General features: G+C 49.5%; 24 non-coding genes and 4 pseudogenes across 24 annotated transcripts; all 28 read right to left on the minus strand.

Moving 5' to 3' along the window:
• Positions 1-95: 95 nt before the first annotated feature.
• Positions 96-260, minus strand: LOC135014003 (U1 spliceosomal RNA). The gene has a single exon (XR_010212583.1). It is a non-coding gene; the product is annotated as a U1 spliceosomal RNA (small nuclear RNA).
• Positions 261-931: 671 nt separating this feature from the next.
• Positions 932-1,094, minus strand: LOC135014095 (U1 spliceosomal RNA). Its single transcript, XR_010212668.1, has one exon. It is a non-coding gene; the product is annotated as a U1 spliceosomal RNA (small nuclear RNA).
• A 152-nt stretch (positions 1,095-1,246) lies between these two features.
• Positions 1,247-1,410, minus strand: LOC135013970 (U1 spliceosomal RNA). Its single transcript, XR_010212556.1, has one exon. It is a non-coding gene; the product is annotated as a U1 spliceosomal RNA (small nuclear RNA).
• A 674-nt stretch (positions 1,411-2,084) lies between these two features.
• LOC135014161 (U1 spliceosomal RNA) lies at positions 2,085-2,247 on the minus strand. The gene has a single exon (XR_010212718.1). It is a non-coding gene; the product is annotated as a U1 spliceosomal RNA (small nuclear RNA).
• A 152-nt stretch (positions 2,248-2,399) lies between these two features.
• LOC135013942 (U1 spliceosomal RNA) lies at positions 2,400-2,563 on the minus strand. The gene has a single exon (XR_010212529.1). It is a non-coding gene; the product is annotated as a U1 spliceosomal RNA (small nuclear RNA).
• Positions 2,564-3,237: 674 nt separating this feature from the next.
• LOC135014042 (U1 spliceosomal RNA) lies at positions 3,238-3,400 on the minus strand. The gene has a single exon (XR_010212621.1). It is a non-coding gene; the product is annotated as a U1 spliceosomal RNA (small nuclear RNA).
• A 152-nt stretch (positions 3,401-3,552) lies between these two features.
• Positions 3,553-3,717, minus strand: LOC135014052 (U1 spliceosomal RNA). The gene has a single exon (XR_010212631.1). It is a non-coding gene; the product is annotated as a U1 spliceosomal RNA (small nuclear RNA).
• Positions 3,718-4,409: 692 nt separating this feature from the next.
• LOC135014000 (U1 spliceosomal RNA) lies at positions 4,410-4,551 on the minus strand (annotated as a pseudogene).
• Positions 4,552-4,703: 152 nt separating this feature from the next.
• LOC135013930 (U1 spliceosomal RNA) lies at positions 4,704-4,867 on the minus strand. Its single transcript, XR_010212517.1, has one exon. It is a non-coding gene; the product is annotated as a U1 spliceosomal RNA (small nuclear RNA).
• Positions 4,868-5,839: 972 nt separating this feature from the next.
• LOC135013950 (U1 spliceosomal RNA) lies at positions 5,840-6,003 on the minus strand. The gene has a single exon (XR_010212537.1). It is a non-coding gene; the product is annotated as a U1 spliceosomal RNA (small nuclear RNA).
• A 674-nt stretch (positions 6,004-6,677) lies between these two features.
• On the minus strand, positions 6,678-6,840 carry LOC135014143 (U1 spliceosomal RNA). The gene has a single exon (XR_010212703.1). It is a non-coding gene; the product is annotated as a U1 spliceosomal RNA (small nuclear RNA).
• A 152-nt stretch (positions 6,841-6,992) lies between these two features.
• Positions 6,993-7,157, minus strand: LOC135014053 (U1 spliceosomal RNA). Its single transcript, XR_010212632.1, has one exon. It is a non-coding gene; the product is annotated as a U1 spliceosomal RNA (small nuclear RNA).
• A 692-nt stretch (positions 7,158-7,849) lies between these two features.
• On the minus strand, positions 7,850-7,974 carry LOC135014177 (U1 spliceosomal RNA; annotated as a pseudogene).
• Positions 7,975-8,126: 152 nt separating this feature from the next.
• On the minus strand, positions 8,127-8,290 carry LOC135014199 (U1 spliceosomal RNA). Its single transcript, XR_010212750.1, has one exon. It is a non-coding gene; the product is annotated as a U1 spliceosomal RNA (small nuclear RNA).
• Positions 8,291-8,961: 671 nt separating this feature from the next.
• On the minus strand, positions 8,962-9,124 carry LOC135014096 (U1 spliceosomal RNA). The gene has a single exon (XR_010212669.1). It is a non-coding gene; the product is annotated as a U1 spliceosomal RNA (small nuclear RNA).
• A 152-nt stretch (positions 9,125-9,276) lies between these two features.
• LOC135013971 (U1 spliceosomal RNA) lies at positions 9,277-9,440 on the minus strand. The gene has a single exon (XR_010212557.1). It is a non-coding gene; the product is annotated as a U1 spliceosomal RNA (small nuclear RNA).
• Positions 9,441-10,116: 676 nt separating this feature from the next.
• On the minus strand, positions 10,117-10,279 carry LOC135014112 (U1 spliceosomal RNA). Its single transcript, XR_010212682.1, has one exon. It is a non-coding gene; the product is annotated as a U1 spliceosomal RNA (small nuclear RNA).
• A 152-nt stretch (positions 10,280-10,431) lies between these two features.
• On the minus strand, positions 10,432-10,595 carry LOC135014189 (U1 spliceosomal RNA). The gene has a single exon (XR_010212740.1). It is a non-coding gene; the product is annotated as a U1 spliceosomal RNA (small nuclear RNA).
• Positions 10,596-11,269: 674 nt separating this feature from the next.
• Positions 11,270-11,432, minus strand: LOC135014162 (U1 spliceosomal RNA). The gene has a single exon (XR_010212719.1). It is a non-coding gene; the product is annotated as a U1 spliceosomal RNA (small nuclear RNA).
• A 152-nt stretch (positions 11,433-11,584) lies between these two features.
• On the minus strand, positions 11,585-11,748 carry LOC135013956 (U1 spliceosomal RNA). The gene has a single exon (XR_010212543.1). It is a non-coding gene; the product is annotated as a U1 spliceosomal RNA (small nuclear RNA).
• A 674-nt stretch (positions 11,749-12,422) lies between these two features.
• Positions 12,423-12,585, minus strand: LOC135014044 (U1 spliceosomal RNA). The gene has a single exon (XR_010212623.1). It is a non-coding gene; the product is annotated as a U1 spliceosomal RNA (small nuclear RNA).
• Positions 12,586-12,737: 152 nt separating this feature from the next.
• On the minus strand, positions 12,738-12,902 carry LOC135014055 (U1 spliceosomal RNA). The gene has a single exon (XR_010212634.1). It is a non-coding gene; the product is annotated as a U1 spliceosomal RNA (small nuclear RNA).
• A 692-nt stretch (positions 12,903-13,594) lies between these two features.
• Positions 13,595-13,736, minus strand: LOC135014001 (U1 spliceosomal RNA; annotated as a pseudogene).
• A 152-nt stretch (positions 13,737-13,888) lies between these two features.
• Positions 13,889-14,052, minus strand: LOC135013933 (U1 spliceosomal RNA). Its single transcript, XR_010212520.1, has one exon. It is a non-coding gene; the product is annotated as a U1 spliceosomal RNA (small nuclear RNA).
• A 674-nt stretch (positions 14,053-14,726) lies between these two features.
• Positions 14,727-14,889, minus strand: LOC135014165 (U1 spliceosomal RNA). Its single transcript, XR_010212722.1, has one exon. It is a non-coding gene; the product is annotated as a U1 spliceosomal RNA (small nuclear RNA).
• A 152-nt stretch (positions 14,890-15,041) lies between these two features.
• On the minus strand, positions 15,042-15,205 carry LOC135013927 (U1 spliceosomal RNA). The gene has a single exon (XR_010212514.1). It is a non-coding gene; the product is annotated as a U1 spliceosomal RNA (small nuclear RNA).
• A 692-nt stretch (positions 15,206-15,897) lies between these two features.
• LOC135013998 (U1 spliceosomal RNA) lies at positions 15,898-16,039 on the minus strand (annotated as a pseudogene).
• Positions 16,040-16,191: 152 nt separating this feature from the next.
• LOC135013961 (U1 spliceosomal RNA) lies at positions 16,192-16,355 on the minus strand. Its single transcript, XR_010212548.1, has one exon. It is a non-coding gene; the product is annotated as a U1 spliceosomal RNA (small nuclear RNA).
• Positions 16,356-21,036: the final 4,681 nt, after the last annotated feature.

Raw genomic sequence — 21,036 nt, forward strand, 5'->3', positions numbered from 1 at the left:
AGATCCAACTGAGGCAGCACAAGGAAACTCTTGAAAGAAGAACAAGGCTAGAGGAAGATCTGAAACAAAGTAATCTGACTTTTACCAGAGCTGACCAGAGGAAAGCACAAACACAGTCCCCCACTACCAACAAATAAAGCAGTCGCGTTTCCCACATTTGGGGAAATCACAGGGGTCAGCATACCCAGAATGCAATGAATGAACCTCACCCTGGGAGAGTAATCTTCATGACCATGGTATCTCCTATGCAAAATAAGTATGATTTGGGATAGGGCTGGGGAGGGCCGCTGCTCATGCACATCTCTGTCAAGTAAAGGAGATTCAACTGAGGCAGCACAAGGGAACTCTCATCTGGGGACAACAACTGCAGGGAGAACACATATTTTCAGATGAACATGGGAGGGCAGAAGGCTGCCTAATACTGAAGCACCCCCAAACAACAAACCAAATGCAACAACTAGTGCAAGCATTCCTGGGGGAAGTTCTGCAGAAGACGGATTTGCATACGGTGATGTCATCCAAGCAGTGGGTCAAAGTTGGCTTCAACCCTCATCTGCATATGAAAAGAGAAAAGGGGCGTGCAGGGCATGGCGGCCTTTTGCGGTGCTTGGATGACCCCTAGTTCGCATTAAACACCCCCACCCTCCTTTGGTGTGGGGCTCATGTTGGCCATGCCCCATCCCCTGAAGCATTCAAGCTGATTTATTGCAGCAGCTGGGCACTGTAACAGCTCCAGAGCTGCTCTGAACGGCAAGTAAAAGGGTGTGGGCCCTGCAGCACTACCTGTAGTTTGCATTGTGCATTGGAAGGCACAAAGTAAGCAGACGGGAGAAGTCAGGATAGTGCGCAAGGGCATAGAAGGGAGCGGCTCAAGAAAAGAGAAGTTGAAACAGACAGCAAACTAGGCTGGAGAGAGACCTGAGACAAAGAGATCTGAATTATACGAGAGCCGACCAGGGGAAACACAAATTATGCAGTCAAGTTTCCCACATTTGGGGAAATCGCAGGAGCAGCACACCCAGAGTGCAATGGGTGAGCCTTGCCCTGGGAGAAGCACCTTCAAGATCATAGTATCTCACCTGGCAGGTAAGTAGGAGTTGGGCTAGAGCTGGGGAGGGTCGCTGCTCGGGCACCCCCCTGTCAAGTGGAGGAGATCCAACTGAGGCAGCACAATGGAACTCTCGAAAGAAGAACAAGGCTAGAGGAAGATCTGAGACAAAGAAATCTGACTTTTACCAGAGCTGACCAGCGGAAAACACAAACACAGTCCCCCACTACCACAAATAATGCAGGCGAGTTTCCCACATTTGGGGAAATCACAGGGGTCAGCATACCCAGAATGCAATGAATGAACCTCACCCTGGGTGAACAATCTTCATGACCATGGTGTCTCCTATGCAAAATAAGTATGATTTGGGATAGGGCTGGGGAGGGCCGCTGCTCAGGCACATCTCTGTCAAGTAAAGGAAATTCAACTGAGGCAGCACAAGGGAACTCTCATCTGGGGACAACAACTGCAGGGAGAACACATATTTTCAGATGAACATGGGAGGGCAGAAGGCTGCCTAATACTGAAGCACCCCCAAACAACAAACCAAATGCAACAACTAGTGCAAGCATTCCTGGGGGAAGGCCTGCAGCAGATGGATTTGCTTATGGTGATGTTATCCAAGCAGTGGGTCAAAGTTGGCTTCAAACCTCATCTGCATATGAAAAGAGAAAAGGGGCGTGCAGGGCATGGCGGCCTTTTGCGCTGCTTGGATGACCCCTAGATCGCATTAAACACCCCCACCCTCCTTTGGTGTGGGGCTCATGTTGGCCATGCCCCATCCCATGAAGCATTCAAGCTGATTTCTTGCAGCAGCTGGGCACTGTAACAGCTCCAGAGCTGCTCTGTAAGGCAAGTAAAAGGGTGTGGGCCCTGCAGCACTACCTGTAGTTCGCATTGTGCGTTGGAAGGCACAAAGTAAGCAGAAAGGAGGAGAAGTCAGGATAGTGCGCAAGGGCATAGAAGGGAGCGGCTCAAGAAAAGAGAAGTGGAAACAGACAGCAAACTAGGCTGGAGAGAGACCTGAGACAAAGAGATCTGAATTATACGAAAGCCGACCAGGGGAAACACAAATTATGCAGTCAAGTTTCCCACATTTCGGGAAATGGCAGGAGCAGCACACCCAGAGTGCAATGGGTGAGCCTTGCCCTGGGAGAAGCACCTTCATGATCATAGTATCTCACCTAGCAGGTAAGTAGGAGTTGGGCGAGAGTTGGGGAGGGTCGCTGCTCGGGTACCCCCCTGTAAAGTGAAGGAGATCCAACTGAGGCAGCACAAGGGAACTCTCGAAAGAAGAACAAGGCTAGAGGAAAATCTGAGACAAAGAAATCTGACTTTTACCAGAGCTGACCAGAGGAAAGCACAAACACAGTCCCCCACTACCACAAATAATGCAGTCGAGTTTCCCACATTTGGGGAAATCACAGGGGTCAGCATACCCAAAATGCAATGAATGAATATCACCCTGGGAGAACAATCTTCATGACCATGGTATCTCCTATGCAAAATAAGTATGATTTGGGATAGGGCTGGGGAGGGCCGCTGCTCATGCACATCTCTGTCAAGTAAAGGAGATTCAACTGAGGCAGCACAAGGGAACTCTCATCTGGGGACAACAACTGCAGGGAGAACACATATTTTCAGATGAACATGGGAGGGCAGAAGGCTGCCTAATACTGAAGCACCCCCAAACAACAAACCAAATGCAACAACTAGTACAAGCATTCCTGGGGGAAGTTCTGCAGAAGACGGAATTGCATACGGTGATGTCATCCAAGCAGTGGGCCAAAGTTGGCTGGAACCCTCATCTGCATATGAAAAGAGAAAAGGGGTATGCAGGGCATGGCGGCCTTTTGCGGCGCTTGGATGACCCTTAGTTCGCATTAAACACCCCCACCCTCCTTCGGTGTGGGGCTCATGTTGGCCATGCCCCATCCCCTGAAGCATTCAAGCTGATTTCTTGCAGCAGCTTGGCACTGTAACAGCTCCAGAGCTGTTCTGTAAGGCAAGTAAAAGGGTGTGGGCCCTGCAGCACTACCTGTAGTTTGCATTGTGCATTGGAAGGCACAAAGTAAGCAGACAGGAGGAGAAGTCAGGATAGTGCACAAGGGTATAAAAGGGAGCGGCTCAAGAAAAGAGAAGTTGAAACAGACAGCAAACTAGGCTGGAGAGAGACCTGAGACAAAGAGATCTGAATTATACGAGACCTGACCAGGGGAAACACAAATTATGCAGTCAAGTTTCCCACATTTGGGGAAATCGCAGGGGCAGCACACCCAGAGTGCAATGGGTGAGCCTTGCCCTGGGAGAAGCACCTTCATGATCATAGTATCTCACCTGGCAGGTAAGTAGGAGTTGGGCTAGAGCTGGGGAGGGTCGCTGCTCGGGCACCCCAATGTCAAGTGAAGGAGATCCAACTGAGGCAGCACAAGGAAACTCTCGAAAGAAGAACAAGGCTAGAGGAAGATCTGAAACAAAGAAATCTGACTTTTACCAGAGCTGACCAGAGGAAAACACAAACACAGTCCCCCACTACCAACAAATAAAGCAGTCGCGTTTCCCACATTTGGGGAAATCACAGGGGTCAGCATACCCAGAATGCAATGAATGAACCTCACCCTGGGAGAGTAATCTTCATGACCATGGTATCTCCTATGCAAAATAAGTATGATTTGGGATAGGGCTGGGGAGGGCCGCTGCTCATGCACAACTCTGTCAAGTAAAGGAGATTCAACTGAGGCAGCACAAGGGAACTCTCATCTGGGGACAACAACTGCAGGGAGAACACATATTTTCAGATGAACATGGGAGGGCAGAAGGCTGCCTAATACTGAAGCACCCCCAAACAATAAACCAAATGCAACAACTAGTGCAAGCATTCCTGGGGGAAGTTCTGCAGAAGACGGATTTGCATACGGTGATGTCATCCAAGCAGTGGGTCAAAGTTGGCTTCAACCCTCATCTGCATATGAAAAGAGAAAAGGGGCGTGCAGGGCATGGCGGCCTTTTGCGGTGCTTGGATGACCCCTAGTTCGCATTAAACACCCCCACCCTCCTTTGGTGTGGGGCTCATGTTGGCCATGCCCCATCCCCTGAAGCATTCAAGCTGATTTATTGCAGCAGCTGGGCACTGTAACAGCTCCAGAGCTGCTCTGAACGGCAAGTAAAAGGGTGTGGGCCCTGCAGCACTACCTGTAGTTTGCATTGTGCATTGGAAGGCACAAAGTAAGCAGACAGGAGAAGTCAGGATAGTGCGCAAGGGCATAGAAGGGAGCGGCTCAAGAAAAGAGAAGTTGAAACAGACAGCAAACTAGGCTGGAGAGAGACCTGAGACAAAGAGATATGAATTATACGAGAGCCGACCAGGGGAAACACAAATTATGCAGTCAAGTTTCCCACATTTGGGGAAATCGCAGGAGCAGCACACCCAGAGTGCAATGGGTGAGCCTTGCCCTGGGAGAAGCACCTACATGATCATAGTATCTCACCTGCCAGGTAAGTAGAAGTTGGGCTAGAGCTGGGGAGGGTCGCTGCTCGGGTACCCCCCTGTCAAGTGAAGGAGATCCAACTGAGGCAGCACAAGGGAACTCTCGAAAGAAGAACAAGGCTAAAGGAAGATCTGAGACAAAGAAATCTGACTTTTACCAGAGCTGACCAGAGGAAAGCACAAACACAGTCCCCCACTACCACAAATAAAGCAGTCGAGTTTCCCACATTTGGGGAAATCACAGGGATCAGCATACCCAGAATGCAATGAATGAACCTCACCCTGGGAGAACAATCTTCATGACCATGGTATCTCCTATGCAAAATAAGTATGATTTGGGATAGGGCTGGGGAGGGCCGCTGCTCAGGCACATCTCTGTCAAGTAAAGGAGATTCAACTGAGGCAGCACAAGGGAACTCTCATCTGGGGACAACAACTGCAGGGAGAACACATATTTTCAGATGAACATGGGAGGGCAGAAGGCTGCCTAATACTGAAGCACCCCCAAACAACAAACCAAATGCAACAACTAGTGCAAGCATTCCTGGGGGAAGGCCTGCAGCAGATGGAATTGCATACAGTGATGTCATCCAAGCAGTGGGTCAAAGTTGGCTTCAACCCTCGTCTGCATATGAAAAGAGAAAAGGGGCGTGCAGAGCATAGCGGCCTTTTGCGGCGCTTGGATGACCCCTAGTTCGCATTAAACACCTCCACCCTCCTTCGGTGTGGGGCTCATGTTGGCTATGCCCCAGCCCCTGAAGCATTCAAGCTGATTTCTTGCAGCAGCTGGGCACTGTAACAGCTCCAGAGCTGCTCTGTACGGCAAGTAAAAGGGTGTGGGCCCTGCAGCACTACCTGTAGTTTGCATTGTGCATTGGAAGGCACAAAGTAAGCAGACAGGAGGAGAAGTCAGGATAGTGCACAAGGGTATAAAAGGGAGGGGCTCATGAAAAAAGAAGTGGAAACAGACAGCAAACTAGGCTGGAGAGAGACCTGAGACAAAGAGATCTGAATTATACGAGAGCCGACCAGGGGAAACACAAATTATGCAGTCAAGCTTCCCACATTTGGGGAAATCAGAGTGCAATGGGTGAGCCTTGCCCTGGGAGAAGCACCTTCATGATCATAGTATCTCACCTGGCAGGTAAGTAGGAGTTGGGCTAGAGCTGGGGAGGGTCGCTGCTCGGGCACCCCCCTGTCAAGTGAAAGAGATCCAACTGAGGCAGCACAAGGGAACTCTCGAAAGAAGAACAAGGCTAGAGGAAGATCTGAGACAAATAAATCTGACTTTTACCAGAGCTGACCAGAGGAAAGCACAAACACAGTCCCCCACTACCACAAATAATGCAGTCGAGTTTCCCACATTTGGGGAAATCACAGGGGTCAGCATACCCAGAATGCAATGAATGAACCTCACCCTGGGAGAACAATCTTCATGACCATGGTATCTCCTATGCAAAATAAGTATGATTTGGGATAGGGCTGGGGAGGTCCGCTGCTCAGGCACATCTCTGTCAAGTAAAGGAGATTCAACTGAGGCAGCACAAGGGAACTCTCATCTGGGGACAACAACTGCAGGGAGAACACATATTTTCAGATGAACATGGGAGGGCAGAAGGCTGCCTAATACTGAAGCACCCCCAAACAACAAACCAAATGCAACTACTAGTACAAGCATTCCTGGGGGAAGTTCTGCAGAAGACGGAATTGCATACGGTGATGTCATCCAAGCAGTGGGCCAAAGTTGGCTGGAACCCTCATCTGCATATGAAAAGAGAAAAGGGGTATGCAGGGCATGGCGGCCTTTTGCGGCGCTTGGATGACCCTTAGTTCGCATTAAACACCCCCACCCTCCTTCGGTGTGGGGCTCATGTTGGCCATGCCCCATCCCCTGAAGCATTCAAGCTGATTTCTTGCAGCAGCTTGGCACTGTAACAGCTCCAGAGCTGTTCTGTAAGGCAAGTAAAAGGGTGTGGGCCCTGCAGCACTACCTGTAGTTTGCATTGTGCATTGGAAGGCACAAAGTAAGCAGACAGGAGGAGAAGTCAGGATAGTGCACAAGGGTATAAAAGGGAGCGGCTCAAGAAAAGAGAAGTTGAAACAGACAGCAAACTAGGCTGGAGAGAGACCTGAGACAAAGAGATCTGAATTATACGAGACCTGACCAGGGGAAACACAAATTATGCAGTCAAGTTTCCAACATTTGGGGAAATCGCAGGGGCAGCACACCCAGAGTGCAATGGGTGAGCCTTGCCCTGGGAGAAGCACCTTCATGATCATAGTATCTCACCTGGCAGGTAAGTAGGAGTTGGGCTAGAGCTGGGGAGGGTGGCTGCTCGGGCACCCCAATGTCAAGTGAAGGAGATCCAACTGAGGCAGCACAAGGAAACTCTCGAAAGAAGAACAAGGCTAGAGGAAGATCTGAAACAAAGAAATCTGACTTTTACCAGAGCTGACCAGAGGAAAACACAAACACAGTCCCCCACTACCAACAAATAAAGCAGTCGCGTTTCCCACATTTGGGGAAATCACAGGGGTCAGCATACCCAGAATGCAATGAATGAACCTCACCCTGGGAGAGTAATCTTCATGACCATGGTATCTCCTATGCAAAATAAGTATGATTTGGGATAGGGCTAGGGAGGGCCGCTGCTCATGCACAACTCTGTCAAGTAAAGGAGATTCAACTGAGGCAGCACAAGGGAACTCTCATCTGGGGACAACAACTGCAGGGAGAACACATATTTTCAGATGAACATGGGAGGGCAGAAGGCTGCCTAATACTGAAGCACCCCCAAACAATAAACCAAATGCAACAACTAGTGCAAGCATTCCTGGGGGAAGTTCTGCAGAAGACGGATTTGCATACGGTGATGTCATCCAAGCAGTGGGTCAAAGTTGGCTTCAACCCTCATCTGCATATGAAAAGAGAAAAGGGGCGTGCAGGGCATGGCGGCCTTTTGCGGTGCTTGGATGACCCCTAGTTCGCATTAAACACCCCCATCCTCCTTTGGTGTGGGGCTCATGTTGGCCATGCCCCATCCCCTGAAGCATTCAAGCTGATTTATTGCAGCAGCTGGGCACTGTAACAGCTCCAGAGCTGCTCTGAACGGCAAGTAAAAGGGTGTGGGCCCTGCAGCACTACCTGTAGTTTGCATTGTGCATTGGAAGGCACAAAGTAAGCAGACAGGAGAAGTCAGGATAGTGCGCAAGGGCATAGAAGGGAGCGGCTCAAGAAAAGAGAAGTTGAAACAGACAGCAAACTAGGCTGGAGAGAGACCTGAGACAAAGAGATATGAATTATACGAGAGCCGACCAGGGGAAACACAAATTATGCAGTCAAGTTTCCCACATTTGGGGAAATCGCAGGAGCAGCACACCCAGAGTGCAATGGGTGAGCCTTGCCCTGGGAGAAGCATCTCACCTGCCAGGTAAGTAGAAGTTGGGCTAGAGCTGGGGAGGGTCGCTGCTCGGGTACCCCCCTGTCAAGTGAAGGAGATCCAACTGAGGCAGCACAAGGGAACTCTCGAAAGAAGAACAAGGCTAAAGGAAGATCTGAGACAAAGAAATCTGACTTTTACCAGAGCTGACCAGAGGAAAGCACAAACACAGTCCCCCACTACCACAAATAAAGCAGTCGAGTTTCCCACATTTGGGGAAATCACAGGGGTCAGCATACCCAGAATGCAATGAATGAACCTCACCCTGGGAGAACAATCTTCATGACCATGGTATCTCCTATGCAAAATAAGTATGATTTGGGATAGGGCTGGGGAGGGCCGCTGCTCAGGCACATCTCTGTCAAGTAAAGGAGATTCAACTGAGGCAGCACAAGGGAACTCTCATCTGGGGACAACAACTGCAGGGAGAACACATATTTTCAGATGAACATGGGAGGGCAGAAGGCTGCCTAATACTGAAGCACCCCCAAACAACAAACCAAATGCAACAACTAGTGCAAGCATTCCTGGGGGAAGTTCTGCAGAAGACGGATTTGCATACGGTGATGTCATCCAAGCAGTGGGTCAAAGTTGGCTTCAACCCTCATCTGCATATGAAAAGAGAAAAGGGGCGTGCAGGGCATGGCGGCCTTTTGCGGTGCTTGGATGACCCCTAGTTCGCATTAAACACCCCCACCCTCCTTTGGTGTGGGGCTCATGTTGGCCATGCCCCATCCCCTGAAGCATTCAAGCTGATTTATTGCAGCAGCTGGGCACTGTAACAGCTCCAGAGCTGCTCTGAACGGCAAGTAAAAGGGTGTGGGCCCTGCAGCACTACCTGTAGTTTGCATTGTGCATTGGAAGGCACAAAGTAAGCAGACGGGAGAAGTCAGGATAGTGCGCAAGGGCATAGAAGGGAGCGGCTCAAGAAAAGAGAAGTTGAAACAGACAGCAAACTAGGCTGGAGAGAGACCTGAGACAAAGAGATCTGAATTATACGAGAGCCGACCAGGGGAAACACAAATTATGCAGTCAAGTTTCCCACATTTGGGGAAATCGCAGGAGCAGCACACCCAGAGTGCAATGGGTGAGCCTTGCCCTGGGAGAAGCACCTTCAAGATCATAGTATCTCACCTGGCAGGTAAGTAGGAGTTGGGCTAGAGCTGGGGAGGGTCGCTGCTCGGGCACCCCCCTGTCAAGTGGAGGAGATCCAACTGAGGCAGCACAATGGAACTCTCGAAAGAAGAACAAGGCTAGAGGAAGATCTGAGACAAAGAAATCTGACTTTTACCAGAGCTGACCAGCGGAAAACACAAACACAGTCCCCCACTACCACAAATAATGCAGGCGAGTTTCCCACATTTGGGGAAATCACAGGGGTCAGCATACCCAGAATGCAATGAATGAACCTCACCCTGGGTGAACAATCTTCATGACCATGGTGTCTCCTATGCAAAATAAGTATGATTTGGGATAGGGCTGGGGAGGGCCGCTGCTCAGGCACATCTCTGTCAAGTAAAGGAAATTCAACTGAGGCAGCACAAGGGAACTCTCATCTGGGGACAACAACTGCAGGGAGAACACATATTTTCAGATGAACATGGGAGGGCAGAAGGCTGCCTAATACTGAAGCACCCCCAAACAGCAAACCAAATGCAACAACTAGTGCAAGCATTCCTGGGGGAAGGCCTGCAGCAGATGGATTTGCTTATGGTGATGTTATCCAAGCAGTGGGTCAAAGTTGGCTTCAAACCTCATCTGCATATGAAAAGAGAAAAGGGGCGTGCAGGGCATGGCGGCCTTTTGCGCTGCTTGGATGACCCCTAGATCGCATTAAACACCCCCACCCTCCTTTGGTGTGGGGCTCATGTTGGCCATGCCCCATCCCATGAAGCATTCAAGCTGATTTCTTGCAGCAGCTGGGCACTGTAACAGCTCCAGAGCTGCTCTGTAAGGCAAGTAAAAGGGTGTGGGCCCTGCAGCACTACCTGTAGTTTGCATTGTGCATTGGAAGGCACAAAGTAAGCAGACGGGAGGAGAAGTCAGGATAGTGCACAAGGGTATAGAAGGGAGGGGCTCAAGAAAAAAAAAAAGTGGAAACAGACAGCAAACTAGGCTGGAGAGAGACCTGAGACAAAGAGATCTGAATTATACGAGAGCCGACCAGAGGAAACACAAATTATGCAGTCAAGTGTCCCACATTTGGGGAAATCGTAGGAGCAGCACACCCAGAGTGCAATGGGTGAGCCTTGCCCTGGGAGAAGCACCTTCCTGATTATAGTATCTCACCTGGCAGGTAAGTAGGAGTTGGGCTAGAGCTTGGGAGGGTCGCTGCTCGGGCACCCCCCTGTCAAGTGAAGGAGATCCAACTGAGGCAGCACAAGGAAACTCTCGAAAGAAGAACAAGGCTAGAGGAAGATCTGAGACAAAGAAATCTGACTTTTACCAGAGCTGACCAGAGGAAAGCACAAACACAGTCCCCCACTACCACAAATAATGCAGTCGAGTTTCCCAAATTTGGGGAAATCACAGGGGTCAGCATACCCAGAATGCAATGAATGAACCTCACCCTGGGAGAACAATCTTCATGACCATGGTATCTCCTATGCAAAATAAGTATGATTTGGGATAGGGCTGGGGAGGGCCGCTGCTCAGGCACATCTCTGTCAAGTAAATGAGATTCAACTGAGGCAGCACAAGGGAACTCTCATCTGGGGACAACAACTGCAGGGAGAACACATATTTTCAGATGAACATGGGAGGGCAGAAGGCTGCCTAATACTGAAGCACCCCCAAACAACAAACCAAATGCAACAACTAATGCAAGCATTCCTGGGGGAAGGCCTGCAGCAGATAGATTTGCATATGGTGATGTCATCCAAGCAGTGGGTCAAAGTTGGCTTCAACCCTCGTCTGCATATGAAAAGAGAAAAGGGGCGTGCAGGGCATGGTGGCCTTTTGCGGCACTTGGCTGACCCCTAGTTTGCATTAAACACCTCCACCCTCCTTCGGTGTGGGGCTCATGTTGGCTATGCCCCAGCCCCTGAAGCATTCAAGCTGATTTCTTGCAGCAGCTGGGCACTGTAACAGCTCCAGAGCTGCTCTGTAAGGCAAGTAAAAGGGTGTGGGCCCTGCAGCACTACCTGTAGTTCGCATTGTGCGTTGGAAGGCACAAAGTAAGCAGAAAGGAGGAGAAGTCAGGATAGTGCGCAAGGGCATAGAAGGGAGCGGCTCAAGAAAAGAGAAGTGGAAACAGACAGCAAACTAGGCTGGAGAGAGACCTGAGACAAAGAGATCTGAATTATACGAAAGCCGACCAGGGGAAACACAAATTATGCAGTCAAGTTTCCCACATTTCGGGAAATGGCAGGAGCAGCACACCCAGAGTGCAATGGGTGAGCCTTGCCCTGGGAGAAGCACCTTCATGATCATAGTATCTCACCTAGCAGGTAAGTAGGAGTTGGGCGAGAGTTGGGGAGGGTCGCTGCTCGGGTACCCCCCTGTAAAGTGAAGGAGATCCAACTGAGGCAGCACAAGGGAACTCTCAAAAGAAGAACAAGGCTAGAGGAAAATCTGAGACAAAGAAATCTGACTTTTACCAGAGCTGACCAGAGGAAAGCACAAACACAGTCCCCCACTACCACAAATAATGCAGTCGAGTTTCCCACATTTGGGGAAATCACAGGGGTCAGCATACCCAAAATGCAATGAATGAATATCACCCTGGGAGAATAATCTTCATGACCATGGTATCTCCTATGCAAAATAAGTATGATTTGGGATAGGGCTGGGGAGGGCCGCTGCTCATGCACATCTCTGTCAAGTAAAGGAGATTCAACTGAGGCAGCACAAGGGAACTCTCATCTGGGGACAACAACTGCAGGGAGAACACATATTTTCAGATGAACATGGGAGGGCAGAAGGCTGCCTAATACTGAAGCACCCCCAAACAACAAACCAAATGCAACAACTAGTACAAGCATTCCTGGGGGAAGTTCTGCAGAAGACGGAATTGCATACGGTGATGTCATCCAAGCAGTGGGCCAAAGTTGGCTGGAACCCTCATCTGCATATGAAAAGAGAAAAGGGGTATGCAGGGCATGGCGGCCTTTTGCGGCGCTTGGATGACCCTTAGTTCGCATTAAACACCCCCACCCTCCTTCGGTGTGGGGCTCATGTTGGCCATGCCCCATCCCCTGAAGCATTCAAGCTGATTTCTTGCAGCAGCTTGGCACTGTAACAGCTCCAGAGCTGTTCTGTAAGGCAAGTAAAAGGGTGTGGGCCCTGCAGCACTACCTGTAGTTTGCATTGTGCATTGGAAGGCACAAAGTAAGCAGACAGGAGGAGAAGTCAGGATAGTGCACAAGGGTATAAAAGGGAGCGGCTCAAGAAAAGAGAAGTTGAAACAGACAGCAAACTAGGCTGGAGAGAGACCTGAGACAAAGAGATCTGAATTATACGAGACCTGACCAGGGGAAACACAAATTATGCAGTCAAGTTTCCCACATTTGGGGAAATCGCAGGGGCAGCACACCCAGAGTGCAATGGGTGAGCCTTGCCCTGGGAGAAGCACCTTCATGATCATAGTATCTCACCTGGCAGGTAAGTAGGAGTTGGGCTAGAGCTGGGGAGGGTCGCTGCTCGGGCACCCCAATGTCAAGTGAAGGAGATCCAACTGAGGCAGCACAAGGAAACTCTCGAAAGAAGAACAAGGCTAGAGGAAGATCTGAAACAAAGAAATCTGACTTTTACCAGAGCTGACCAGAGGAAAACACAAACACAGTCCCCCACTACCAACAAATAAAGCAGTCGCGTTTCCCACATTTGGGGAAATCACAGGGGTCAGCATACCCAGAATGCAATGAATGAACCTCACCCTGGGAGAGTAATCTTCATGACCATGGTATCTCCTATGCAAAATAAGTATGATTTGGGATAGGGCTGGGGAGGGCCGCTGCTCATGCACAACTCTGTCAAGTAAAGGAGATTCAACTGAGGCAGCACAAGGGAACTCTCATCTGGGGACAACAACTGCAGGGAGAACACATATTTTCAGATGAACATGGGAGGGCAGAAGGCTGCCTAATACTGAAGCACCCCCAAACAATAAACCAAATGCAACAACTAGTGCAAGCATTCCTGGGGGAAGTTCTGCAGAAGACGGATTTGCATACGGTGATGTCATCCAAGCAGTGGGTCAAAGTTGGCTTCAACCCTCATCTGCATATGAAAAGAGAAAAGGGGCGTGCAGGGCATGGCGGCCTTTTGCGGTGCTTGGATGACCCCTAGTTCGCATTAAACACCCCCACCCTCCTTTGGTGTGGGGCTCATGTTGGCCATGCCCCATCCCCTGAAGCATTCAAGCTGATTTATTGCAGCAGCTGGGCACTGTAACAGCTCCAGAGCTGCTCTGAACGGCAAGTAAAAGGGTGTGGGCCCTGCAGCACTACCTGTAGTTTGCATTGTGCATTGGAAGGCACAAAGTAAGCAGACAGGAGAAGTCAGGATAGTGCGCAAGGGCATAGAAGGGAGCGGCTCAAGAAAAGAGAAGTTGAAACAGACAGCAAACTAGGCTGGAGAGAGACCTGAGACAAAGAGATATGAATTATACGAGAGCCGACCAGGGGAAACACAAATTATGCAGTCAAGTTTCCCACATTTGGGGAAATCGCAGGAGCAGCACACCCAGAGTGCAATGGGTGAGCCTTGCCCTGGGAGAAGCACCTACATGATCATAGTATCTCACCTGCCAGGTAAGTAGAAGTTGGGCTAGAGCTGGGGAGGGTCGCTGCTCGGGTACCCCCCTGTCAAGTGAAAGAGATCCAACTGAGGCAGCACAAGGGAACTCTCGAAAGAAGAACAAGGCTAGAGGAAGATCTGAGACAAATAAATCTGACTTTTACCAGAGCTGACCAGAGGAAAGCACAAACACAGTCCCCCACTACCACAAATAATGCAGTCGAGTTTCCAACATTTGGGGAAATCACAGGGGTCAGCATACCCAGAATGCAATGAATGAACCTCACCCTGGGAGAACAATCTTCATGACCATGGTATCTCCTATGCAAAATAAGTATGATTTGGGATAGGGCTGGGGAGGGCCGCTGCTCAGGCACATCTCTGTCAAGTAAAGGAGATTCAACTGAGGCAGCACAAGGGAACTCTCATCTGGGGACAACAACTGCAGGGAGAACACATATTTTCAGATGAACATGGGAGGGCAGAAGGCTGCCTAATACTGAAGCACCCCCAAACAACAAACCAAATGCAACAACTAGTGCAAGCATTCCTGGGGGAAGGCCTGCAGCAGATGGATTTGCATACGGTGATGTCATCCAAGCAGTGGGTCAAAGTTGGCTTCAACCCTCGTCTGCATATGAAAAGAGAAAAGGGGCGTGCAGGGCATGGCGGCCTTTTGCGGCGCTTGGATGACCCCTAGTTCACATTAAACACCTCCACCCTCCTTCGGTGTGGGGCTCATGTTGGCTATGCCCCAGCCCCTGAAGCATTCAAGCTGATTTCTTGCAGCAGCTGGGCACTGTAACAGCTCCAGAGCTGCTCTGTACGGCAAGTAAAAGGGTGTGGGCCCTGCAGCACTACCTGTAGTTTGCATTGTGCATTGGAAGGCACAAAGTAAGCAGACAGGAGGAGAAGTCAGGATAGTGCACAAGGGTATAAAAGGGAGGGGCTCATGAAAAAAGAAGTGGAAACAGACAGCAAACTAGGCTGGAGAGAGACCTGAGACAAAGAGATCTGAATAATACGAGAGCCGACCAGGGGAAACACAAATTATGCAGTCAAGCTTCCCACATTTGGGGAAATCGCAGGGGCACCACACCCAGAGTGCAATGGGTGAGCCTTGCCCTGGGAGAAGCACCTTCATGATCAAAGTATCTCACCTGGCAGGTAAGTAGGAGTTGGGCTAGAGCTGGGGAGGGTCGCTGCTCTGGCACCCCCCTGTCAAGTGAAAGAGATCCAACTGAGGCAGCACAAGGGAACTCTCGAAAGAAGAACAAGGCTAGAGGAAGATCTGAGACAAATAAATCTGACTTTTACCAGAGCTGTCCAGAGGAAAGCACAAACACAGTCCCCCACTACCACAAATAATGCAGTCGAGTTTCCCACATTTGGGGAAATCACAGGGGTCAGCATACCCAGAATGCAATGAATGAACCTCACCCTGGGAGAACAATCTTCATGACCATGGTATCGCCTATGCAAAATAAGTATGATTTGGGATAGGGCTGGGGAGGGCCGCTGCTCAGGCACATCTCTGTCAAGTAAAGGAGATTCAACTGAGGCAGCACAAGGGAACTCTCATCTGGGGACAACAACTGCAGGGAGAACACATATTTCCAGATAAACATGGGAGGGCAGAAGGCTGCCTAATACTGAAGCACCCCCAAACAACAAACCAAATGCAACAACTAGTACAAGCATTCCTGGGGGAAGGCCTGCAGCAGATGGATTTGCATATGGTGATGTCATCCAAGCAGTGGGTCAAAGTTGGCTTCAACCCTCGTCTGCATATGAAAAGAGAAAAGGGGCGTGCAGGGCATGGCGGCCTTTTGCGGCGCTTGGATGACCCCTAGTTCGCATTAAACACCTCCACCCTCCTTCGGTGTAGGGCTCATGTTGGCTATGCCCCAGCCCCTGAAGCATTCAAGCTGATTTCTTGCAGCAGCTGGGCACTGTAACAGCTCCAGAGCTGCTCTGAACGGCAAGTAAAAGGGTGTGGGCCCTGCAGCACTACCTGTAGTTTGCATTGTGCATTGGAAGGCACAAAGTAAGCAGACGGGAGAAGTCAGGATAGTGCGCAAGGGCATAGAAGGGAGCGGCTCAAGAAAAGAGAAGTTGAAACAGACAGCAAACTAGGCTGGAGAGAGACCTGAGACAAAGAGATCTGAATTATATGAGAGCCGACCAGGGGAAACACAAATTATGCAGTCAAGTTTCCCACATTTGGGGAAATCGCAGGAGCAGCACACCCAGAGTGCAATGGGTGAGCCTTGCCCTGGGAGAAGCACCTACATGATCATAGTATCTCACCTGCCAGGTAAGTAGAAGTTGGGCTAGAGCTGGGGAGGGTCGCTGCTCGGGTACCCCCCTGTCAAGTGAAGGAGATCCAACTGAGGCAGCACAAGGGAACTCTCGAAAGAAGAACAAGGCTAGAGGAAGATCTGAGACAAATAAATCTGACTTTTACCAGAGCTGACCAGAGGAAAGCACAAACACAGTCCCCCACTACCACAAATAATGCAGTCGAGTTTCCCACATTTGGGGAAATCACAGGGGTCAGCATACCCAGAATGCAATGAATGAACCTCACCCTGGGAGAACAATCTTCATGACCATGGTATCTCCTATGCAAAATAAGTATGATTTGGGATAGGGCTGGGGAGGGCCGCTGCTCAGGCACATCTCTGTCAAGTAAAGGAGATTCAACTGAGGCAGCACAAGGGAACTCTCATCTTGGGACAACAACTGCAGGGAGAACACATATTTTCAGATGAACATGGGAGGGCAGAAGGCTGCCTAATAATGAAGCACCCCCAAACAACAAACCAAATGCAACAACTAGTGCAAGCATTCCTGGGGGAAGGCCTGCAGCAGATGGATTTGCATACGGTGATGTCATCCAAGCAGTGGGTCAAAGTTGGCTTCAACCCTCGTCTGCATATGAAAAGAGAAAAGGGGCGTGCAGGGAATGGCGGCCTTTTGCGGCGCTTGGATGACCCCTAGTTCGCATTAAACACCTCCACCCTCCTTCGGTGTGGGGCTCATGTTGGCTATGCCCCAGCCCCTGAAGCATTCAAGCTGATTTCTTGCAGCAGCTGGGCACTGTAACAGCTCCAGAGCTGCTCTGTACGGCAAGTAAAAGGGTGTGGGCCCTGCAGTACTACCTGTAGTTTGCATTGTGCATTGGAAGGCACAAAGTAAGCAGGCAAGGTCCAGAGAACAGTTAGAGGTCGGAGTAGCACTATCTCAAGTAGTACTACGACAGCACGGATGGATTCTAAATATTCCAAAATCGCAGCTGATTCCGACGACACGTCTGCTGTTCCTAGGGATGATTCTGGACACAGTACAGAAAAAGGTGTTTCTCCCGGAGGAGAAAGCCAAGGAGTTATCCGACCTAGTCAGGAACCTCCTAAGACCAGGCCAAGTGTCAGTACATCAATGCACAAGGGTCCTGGGAAAGATGGTGGCTTCTTACGAAGCGATTCCATTCGGCAGATTCCACGCAAGAACTTTTCAGTGGGATCTGCTGGACAAATGGTCCGGATCGCATCTTCAAATGCATCAGCGGATAACCCTGTCTCCAAGGACAAGGGTGTCTCTCCTGTGGTGGTTACAGAGTGCTCATCTCCTAGAGGGCCGCAGATTCGGCATTCAGGATTGGGTCCTGGTGACCACGGATGCCAGCCTGAGAGGCTGGGAGCAGTCACACAGGGAAGAAATTTCCAGGGCTTGTGGTCAAGCATGGAAACGTCACTTAACATAAATATCCTGGAACTAAGGGCCATTTACAATGCCCTAAGTCAGGCAAGACCTCTGCTTCAGGGTCAGCCGGTGTTGATCCAGTCGGACAACATCACGGCAGTCGCCCACGTAAACAGACAGGGCGGCACAAGAAGCAGGAGGGCAATGATGGAAGTGGCAAGGATTCTTCGCTGGGCGGATAATCATGTGATAGCACTGTCAGCAGTGTTCATTCAGGGAGTGGACAACTGGGAAGCAGACTTCCTCAGCAGACACGATCTTCACCCGGGGGAGTGGGGACTTCACCCAGAAGTCTTCCACATGATTGTGAACCATTGGGAAAAACCAAAGGGTGGACATGATGGCGTCCCGCCTCAACAAAAAACTGGACAGATATTGCGCCAGGTCAAGGGACCCTCAGGCAATAGCTGTGGACTCTCTGGTAACACCGTGGGTGTACCAGTCAGTGTATGTGTTCCCTCCTCTTCCTCTCATACCAAAAGTACTGAGAATCATAAGAAGGAGAGGAGTAAAGACTATACTCGTGGCTCCGGATTGGCCAAGAAGGACTTGGTACCCGGAAATTCAAGAGATGCTCACGGAAGACCCGTGGCCTCTACCTCTAAGAAAGGACCTGCTCCAGCAGGGACCATGTCTGTTCCAAGACTTACCGCGGCTGCGTTTGACGGCATGGCGGTTCAACGCCGGATCCTGAAGGAAAAAGGCATTCCGGATGAAGTCATCCCTGCCCTGATCAAAGCCAGGAAGGATGTAACCATACAACATTATCACCGTATTTGGCGTAAATATGTTGCGTGGTGCGAGGCCAGGAAGGCCCCTACAGAGGAATTTCAACTGGGTCGTTTCCTGCATTTCCTGCAAACAGGACTGTCTATGGGCCTCAAATTAGGGTCCATTAAGGTTCAAATTTTGGCCCTGTCAATATTCTTCCAAAAAGAACTGGCTTCTGTTCCTGAAGTTCAGACGTTTGTCAAGGGAGTACTGCATATACAGCCTCCTTTTGTGCCTCCAGTGGCACCTTGGGATCTCAATGTAGTTTTGGGATTCCTAAAATCACATTGGTTTGAACCACTCACCACTGTGGACTTAAAATATCTCACATGGAAAGTGGTAATGCTGTTAGCCCTGGCTTCAGCCAGGCGTGTCTCAGAATTGACCAAAACAAAAAACTGCAACAAACGAGCGCCTAATCATCAAAATAAAAAGTGAAAACCAATACGTGTTTCATAGAATTAAATAATCACAATTTTATGTTCCTGATAGTCTGCGCTTGCCGGAATACTATGTGTAGTATTGTGGTGATAGCATAGAAAAAGAACAAACGGCTGCGCTGAATATCAGGAACGAAACATGATGTACAGAGAGCCAACGTAAAAAATAACAATGTTTATTAATAAAACATATAAAAAGATTAATTGTCAAATAACCGGTGAAAAATATATACAAATATATATAAGAACAGTCACTAGACGTGAACTAGTGGTATATTGTAATGACTCAGCTTATTGGGGTGAAAAGTTCCGTGATTCACTTGTTAGATAGTTGATAAATACCAGGTGTGTTGGTAGGATCCTAATGAATAAAAAAGTCCCTCAGTTGAAATTGATATTCAATACCTTTCCAAAATGGGCTGGTAAGAGCCGAGCGTCCTCGGCTTCAATGTCCTGCAATGCCCATATACGCTGTGCAGCGGAAAGGAATGGACCGTCTCTCTCACAACCCGGTCGTGGCGGCGTGTGCGCTGAAGCCGCTGATGTCAGATGCTGTAGACGGAGGGTGCAGCGGGGACCAAGGAACACCTGGAAGATTTCACCTGAGCTGAGTGTGGATAGGGGCGGGTCCTGACGCGTTTCGTCACGTTCACGTGACTTTCTCAAAGGTAGAATGTTCTTATATATATTTATATATATTTTTCACCGGTTATTTGACAATTAATCTTTTTATATGTTTTATTAATAAACATTGTTATTTTTTACGTTGGCTCTCTGTAGATCGTGTCTCAGAATTGGCGGCTTTATCCTATAAAAGCCCTTACCTAATTTTTCATATGTGGTGCCTGCGGCTACTAGGGACTTGGAGGATTCCAAGTTGCTGGACGTAGTCAGGGCCCTGAAAATATATGTTTCCAGGACGGCTGGAGTCAGAAAATCTGATTCGCTGTTTATCCTGTATGCACCCAGCAAGCTGGGTGCTCCTGCTTCTAAGCAGACGATTGCTCGTTGGATTTGTAGTACAATTCAGCTTGCACATTCTGTGGCAGGCCTACCACAGCCAAAATCTGTAAAAGCCCATTCCACACGGAAAGTGGGCTCATCTTGGGCGGCTGCCCGAGGGGTCTCCGCTTTACAACTTTGCCGAGCAGCTACTTGGTCAGGGGAAAACATGTTTGCTAAATTCTACAAATTTGATACCCTGGCTGAGGAGGACCTGGAGTTCTCTCATTCGGTGCTGCAGAGTCATCCGCACTCTCCCGCCCGGTTGGGAGCTTTGGTATAATCCCCATGGTCCTTTCGGAGTCCCCAGCATCCACTAGGACGTTAGAGAAAATAAGAATTTACTTACCGATAATTCTATTTCTCATAGTCCGTAGTGGATGCTGGGCGCCCATCCCAAGTGCGGATTGTCTGCATTACTTGTACATAGTTATTGTTACAAAAATCGGGTTATTGTTGTTGTGAGCCATCTTTTCAGAGGCTCCTTCTGTTATCATGCTGTTAACTGGGTTCAGATCACAAGTTGTACGGTGTGATTGGTGTGGCTGGTATGAGTCTTACCCGGGATTCAAAATCCTTCCTTATTGTGTACGCTCGTCCGGGCACAGTATCCTAACTGAGGCTTGGAGGAGGGTCATAGGGGGAGGAGCCAGTGCACACCAGCTAGTCCTAAAGCTTTTACTTTGTGCCCAGTCTCCTGCGGAGCCGCTATTCCCCATGGTCCTTTCGGAGTCCCCAGCATCCACTACGGACTATGAGAAATAGAATTATCGGTAAGTAAATTCTTATTTTCTGGACTGTGTCCAGGATCATCCTTAGGAATAGAAGACGTGTCGTCGGAATCTGCTGCGATTTTGGAATATTAAGAATCCAACCGTGCTGCCGCAACACTACCTGAGATAGTGCTACCCCGACTACCAACTGTTCCCTGGATCTTGCCCTTATCCGGAGATCGTCCAAGTAAGGGATAATTAAAACTCCCTTCCTTCGAAGGAGTATCATCATTTCGGCCATTACTTTGGTAAAGACCCGGGGTGCCGTGGACAAACCAAACGGCAGCGTCTGAAACTGATAGTGACAGTTCTGTACCACAAACCTGAGGTACCCTTGGTGAGAAGGGTAATTTGGGACATGGAGATAAGCATCCTTGATGTCCAGAGACACCATATAATCCCCTTCTTCCCGGTTTGCCATCACCGCTCTGAGTGACTCCATCTTGAATTTGAACCTTTGTATGTAAGTGTTCAAGGATTTCAGATTTAAATTAGGTCTCACCGAGCCGTCCGGCTTAGGTACCACAAACAGCGTGGAATAATACCCCTTTCCCTGTTGTAGGAGGGGTAC

This window comes from Pseudophryne corroboree, unplaced genomic scaffold (assembly GCF_028390025.1).
Source record: "Pseudophryne corroboree isolate aPseCor3 unplaced genomic scaffold, aPseCor3.hap2 scaffold_279, whole genome shotgun sequence".
In the NCBI taxonomy this organism is placed as follows: domain Eukaryota; kingdom Metazoa; phylum Chordata; class Amphibia; order Anura; family Myobatrachidae; genus Pseudophryne; species Pseudophryne corroboree.